This window comes from Saccopteryx leptura, chromosome 5, assembly GCF_036850995.1.
Source record: "Saccopteryx leptura isolate mSacLep1 chromosome 5, mSacLep1_pri_phased_curated, whole genome shotgun sequence".
NCBI lineage: Eukaryota > Metazoa > Chordata > Mammalia > Chiroptera > Emballonuridae > Saccopteryx > Saccopteryx leptura.
In genome coordinates, this window is record NC_089507.1 from 201,957,588 (window position 1) to 201,964,182 (window position 6,595).

The following is a 6,595-nucleotide window of genomic DNA, read 5'->3' on the forward strand; positions in this document are numbered from 1 at the left end:
GAGCCTTGGCTACACAAGGGGAAGAGAGAGCTAGAGAGAAAGGATAGGGGGAAGGGTGGAGAAGCAGATGGGTGCTTGTCCTGTGTACCCTGGCAGGAATCGAACCCAGAACTTCCACACGCCAGGCCGATGCTCTACCACTGAGCCAAGTGACCAGGGCCTAAAAAATATATTTTTTAAAAAGAATGCTTTGCCCAAGCCCTCAATAAATGTTTGTTGAATGAATGAATGAATGAGTCAATGGTGACCTCTTAGGACACTTCCTGTTTCCACTGCTTTTATCTCTAAAGAGTAACATCACAGGCCCTGAACGGGTACTGTTCTTTCAAAGGTCAGGGACAGGAAGATGATGTGGAATGTCTTATTACTGGCAAGACAGAACACGGAGGCCTTACAGATAAAGCAGAGTCAAGGAAGGAGCCAAGGCTAACTCCAGCGTGAGCAGGGGAGTAGCCTGGAGCCTTGGAATGAATGAGTTTGAAGAAAACTGATGTATGAGAAAGAGGGAGCAGGCAGGGTGGATCCTCAAGCCATCCGAGGGCCAGCCGGGGGGTCTCTCTCATCGGGACCCTTTCTGCTGTGCACAGCAGTAGGTCAGTGCTTGCACTGGCTACCAGCTGAAAAGTAGGTTGGGGAAAATGTAATTATAAGGTAAATATTTTCAAGGAATGGGAAAGACGGGCAAGGGAAAGAAGCCAACATAAGATGAGTTACTGAGCAGGTTATCACTCTGGGAAACTGAGGCTCAATGCCACTGTGAAATTCCAGGACACAGAGTAAATCATGCCTCAGAATTGTCCACCCAAAGGGCAACAGAGTTAGGGGTATTTATCCGCCAACTCCTGTCAGTCATTGGTTAAGGTGAACACTGCCCCCATCAGTGGCTTCTGGGGATGGAGAAATACTGTATTTCCCCATGTATAAGATGCACCCTTTTCTGAAAAATTTGGGGTCTAAAAACTGGGTTCGTCTTATACAGTGGTTGTAGGTTTTTTTACTTGCATTTCCTGCTTTTTCGTGCTTGTTTTTTGCACTCATTGTTGAAGACAGTGATTCGTCATCAGACACAGATGAGGACAAGCTGACGGATGGGAGTTTTGACAGTGATGAGGAGGAGTGTATGAATTTTATGATGAATAAAACTTGAGTTCAATAACTTTATGTAATACTTTTTTTTCAAATTTCGGGCCCCAAAATTAAGGTGCATCTTATACATGGGAGCATCTTATATAAATAGGGAAATACAGTGACACGGTGAAAGGAGTCTGGGCCCCCACCCTGTCAGGCCATGGCATCCCAGCTGCATCACTAGAGAGGCATCCTGTCCACATGGTCCAGGATGGCTCCCCAACACCATGTCTATTATTTCAGCCAGCAGGAAAGGACAGTGAAAGGAAGAGCAATGCCCATTCCTTGTGAAGGGCAGGACCCAGAAGTGGGGCCCGTGGACATGTGGGGGAGAAGCTTCCCATGACCTATAATTTAGTCACGTAGCTCCAGCTGGCTGCAAAGAAGCCTGGGATATGTGGTAAAGCTGTGGGAAGCCATGTGTCCAGCTAAACACCAGGTGTCCTCTTCTGGGAGAGAGGAGACAGAGACTGATATTGTGGGGAATCATTTGTAATCCGTGCCCAAGGCACTGACACAAAGTAGCTCTACAAAAGGTAACTGCTATTGTCAGACAGACCTAGGGTCAAATATAGAATCTTCTACTTCCTAGCCAGGCAAATTATTTAACTTCTATGCACCTCAGTCCCCTCATCTGTGAAATGGGAGCACTAACAGGCCCAGCCTACTAAGTGGTTTTGAGGCTTCCAGGAATAGCTGGCACATTGAAACCAGCCAAGCAACGTGAGTTGTTATGAAGTTCCTGTTTCCACTTTGAGATTATGGAGGGAGAGGCAGGGTCAAAAGGCTGTCGCCACAAATGTAATGTGCAAAGTAGTCATACAATCAAGAATTAGTGCTGTATGATGCCATCACACAAAGTTCAAAAGCAGGAAACCAATCCTTGGTGCTGGAACTCAGGGTGATAGTTACCACTGAGGACGGTAGGAGAGACTGAAACGGGGCTGCCTGATGTCTGCTGTCATTCTGTTCCTTGGCCTGTGGGCTGGTTACCCTAATGTGCTGCGCTGCCTTTGTGAAAATGTATCAAGTTGTTATTTCTGTGTGCACTTTTCCATATGTATGTTACACTTCAGTGCAGAATTTTCCCCCAAAAGTATCTGTGGTCTGTTGGAAGGCGGCAGTGGCCAACGGGTTGAGGGACACTAATGGGGCCATCGTTCCTTGCCAGCCACCGCAGTTTCATTTTAGCTCGAGGTACAGGCATCTGCTTCCCCTAAAAATGCTCCACTTGGCACCCACAAAATTCCCCTACTTCCTGTGATACAGCCATTACCATATCCGGGTCCAGTCTGGTGCCCACAGAGTTCCCCTGCCCCCTGTAATGTGGCCTGATTTCCACCACATCTGGGTCCCATCTGTTGCTAGCCAGCCTGACTGCTCACGCAATCAGCTCCTGGACAGGAAATGTCACTAAATCACCGTGAACAGCAGCCTTGTGTTACTGATCTCACAAGTAGGGCTGGTGCTGTTCACCCTTTATTTCATTAATTCAAACACTTTTTAGTAGCCACTATGTATGTAGCGCTAGGTGAGGTTCATGTTTGGTACAAAGATACTTCATTCATTCATTCATTCATTCATACCATAAATATTAATTCAGCACCTACCAGGCAGGGTACTGGGGATGCCTCTGTGCAGAAAACAGACACGGTCCCTACTTTCCTCGAGTTGACTTATTAGTGGATGGAGAGGGACAATAAATAAACAAGTAAATAGACTGGATGTTAGATGGGGATGAATGCCATGGAGAAAAATTAAGCAGAAATGGAGATATAGTGTGTAAGACATACATGGAGTTTGCACTTAAAAAATTCTTTTTTTATTACGTGAGAGGTGGGGAGGCAGAGAGACAGACTCCCACATGCGCCCCGACTGGAATCCACCCGGCAAGCCCCCTATGGGGCAATGCTTTGCCCATCTGGGGTCGCTGCTCTCTTGCTTGGCAACCAAGCTATTTTAGTGCCTGAGGCGAGGCCATGGAGCCATCTTCAGGGGCCAACTTGTTCTAACCATTCCAGCCATGGCTGCAGGAGGGGAAGAGAGAAAGAGAGAGAAGGAGGAAGCGGAAGGGTAGAGAAGCAGATGGTTGCTTCTCCTGTATACCCTGACCAGGAATTGAACCTGGGACGTCCACAGGCTGGGCCAACACTCTACCACGAAGTCAACTGGCCAGGACGAGTTTGCACTTTTAAAGAGAATGTTCAGGGAATGTCTCCCTGAGAAGGTGACATTTAAGCAAAGATTTGAAGAAGAAGAAGAGGGAATGGGCCACGTGAAGGCGTGAGGAAAGGACATTCCAGCCAGAGGAGTGGTGAGCTGAGGTCAGAGAAGTTGCAGTGGACCAGATTCTCACAATGTTGATGTTATAAAAGACCAAGAAAAGTGAGGAATCATTCCAGATTAAAGAGAACCAAAAAGACAGAACTAAATGCAAAACATGGCCTTGAACTGGATCCTGCAGTAGAGGGGAAAAGTGCTGCAAAGGACATTGTTGCAACAATTATCAAAATTAGAAAATGGATGATAAAGTATTGTGTCAAGGTAAACATCCTGTGTCTGGTAACTGGAGTGTAGTTACATGAAAAAGTATCCTGTTCTTAGGAAATGTATGCTGAAATAGTAAGGGGCAAATGGGACACAATGTGTGCAATCTAGTCTCAAATGGTTAAAAAAATAAACATTATTTATCCCCTCCCCCACTTTTTTTTTTTTTTTTAGCTCAGACTTAGTTAAGCACATACTAGGAGTAGATGTTCAAATAAGTATATTCACATAAAGAGAGGATGATAAAACAAGCATGGTAAAATATTAAAAACTGGTGTATCCAGGTGAAGGGTATACTGGAATTCTCTTAATTATTCTTGCAATGTTTCTATACATTTTATTAGCAATAATCGCGCCTCGGATAAACCTCATTGGCTACGATACTGCCACTGCGCAAAGCTGTTTCTATACATTTTAAACCATTTTGCAACCTGTCCTTGTGGTTGCTCCTGGGGTGGGGAAGTGGATGATGAGAGAAATGGGGGAAGAGGGACTCACCTTTCACCTTTTTTGGAAGTATGACCTAGTGAAACAAATAAGTAAAAAAGTGAAAAATAACGGAAGTTCATGTGTTAGACACACATCCTTGGCACTGCGTGAAGCCACTTACATGGCTGAGATGATTCGCATTTATTTTTCTCAAGTATTCTCATTGCACGGAGGAGGAAATGGAGGCTCAGGGAAGGGAGATGATTTGCCGAAAGCAGAGCCCAGAGCCAGGAACAAACCCAGGTCAGGGTAATTTCAGAGACCTCAAAATCAGTTGGGCAGGATCTTTTCCTTTAAAGAGGGGAGATTTCTCAAAATCCTCTTCATTACTTAAAGGGGAAAAAAGCATTAGGCGCTTAGCTGTGTAGGTGTGGTTGTCCATTATGAACATTAATCTGGGGTGTAGCTATTTGACCAATTAGTCATCCCACAGATGTTTATTGAAAATCTTTATTGAGCCCAAAGGCAGATTTACCAGTACTGGCAGGTGTTCCGGGTGACGAAGCGGGCAGCCAGGATATAATCGGGAAGCATTTCTGTGTAAATTGCCTAAAGAGATTTTAGAAGAAAGGGTCCCGACTCTCCAAGTGTCCAATAATTTGAGATGAGTTATTATTTGCTTTGTTAATAAATACCCACTTTCTTCCTATTTCATATTTATCATTTTGTATTCTTTTTCTAAAATTGCATGATCTTCCAAGCCCATAACCAGTAAGAGTCAAAACTGGGCCTTCAAGTCTAATGGGCCCGAGCAGGTACAACACAGGACAGATGCTCTGCTGGGGAAGTAGAGCCACCCCCCACCCCCGCCCATCTGTCACTCAGGAAGTGCCAGGACTGTCTTTCTCCCTTCCTCACAGTTGCTTCCAAGACTTCTTTTTAACCAGCAACTGATTTTTAAAAATTTTTATTTTAGTGAAGAGAGAGATAGAGAGAGAGAGAAGGTGGGGAGGAGCAGGAAGCATCAACTCCCATATCTGCCTTGACCGGGCAAGCTGGGGTTTTGAACCGGCGACCTCAGCATTCCAGGTCCACGCTTTATCCACTGTGCCCCACAGGCCAGGTGCAGCTGATATTATCTGTTTTCCTGCTGTCCCAGAAGTGGCCAATGGCTCCATAGTATATGTGTGACAATACTAGGTAATAAAACGAGTGCTTCTTGTGTGCTAGGACCCTTTACCTGAGGTATCTTATTTAAGCCTTAAAACAACCCTCTCAGAGACATACTATTACTATCTGCATTTTACAGATGAAAACACTGACCCACAAAAAGGGTTAGTACTTTGCCAAGGTCACAGAACTGGCATGTAGAGGAAGCTGAGGCTCGTACCCACCCAGGACCTCAATTTTCCTTTGGGGACCCACTTGCCCCCCCTACAGATTTGGGTGGAGCTTATCTCACTTCCTGGCTCTAGGGTGAGTCATTTCACCCAGTCTTGGTCCATCAGACTCACAGATTGTCCTGGCCATTGTGATTAATTCAGCAGTGACCCCAGTCAGGTCGATGAGAACCCTCTTTCAATTCTTTACTAAAATCATGCAGAAGAAAGTACTACTTAGGGTGGCTGGATGGTAAGAAGCACCAATCACTTGCTTTGTCACTTGCTCGGGAATAAAGCAATACAAGAAAATCTGAGTTCAGAGACCGAGAATGACTGAGCTCCTGGATCCAGCCATGCCTGAAACACTTATTGACTTTTTCATTATTTGAACTAATATATTCTTTCTCTTCCCTCCTCCTCCCTTTTTTCTTAGCTCAGGCTAGTTAAGCACATACTAGGAGCAGATGTTCAAGCATCGGTTGTGGTTTAGGTCACAGTCACACCATCCCCTTACTTTGCTTTTGCTTTGTTTTTCTACTTTAACAGCTTTATTGAGATGCAAAATTCACATACCATGCCCTGGCCGGTTGGCTCAGCGGTAGAGCGTCGGCCTAGCGTGCGGAGGACCCGGGTTCGATTCCCGGCCAGGGCACACAGGAGAAGCGCCCATTTGCTTCTCCACCCCTCCGCCGCGCTTTCCTCTCTGTCTCTCTCTTCCCCTCCCGCAGCCAAGGCTCCATTGGAGCAAAGATGGCCCGGGCGCTGGGGATGGCTCTGTGGCCTCTGCCTCAGGCGCTAGAGTGGCTCTGGTCGCAACATGGCGACGCCCAGGATGGGCAGAGCATCGCCCCCTGGTGGGCAGAGCGTCGCCCCTGGTGGGCGAGCCGGGTGGATCCCGGTCGGGCGCATGCGGGAGTCTGTCTGACTGTCTCTCCCTGTTTCCAGCTTCAGAAAAATGAAAAAAAAAAAAAAATCACATACCATATAAATCACCCATTTAAAGTGTTCAGTTTAATGGCTTTTCATAAAATTTCAGAGTGGTGCAGTCATCTCCACAATCAAGTTTAGAACATTTTCATCACCACCCTCAATAGAAGCCTTGTACCCAT

At 46.0% G+C, this 6,595-nt stretch overlaps 1 pseudogene; it reads right to left on the bottom strand.

Annotated features, from left to right (window-relative positions):
* Positions 1-3,955: 3,955 nt before the first annotated feature.
* Positions 3,956-4,076, bottom strand: LOC136407250 (U4 spliceosomal RNA; annotated as a pseudogene).
* Positions 4,077-6,595: the final 2,519 nt, after the last annotated feature.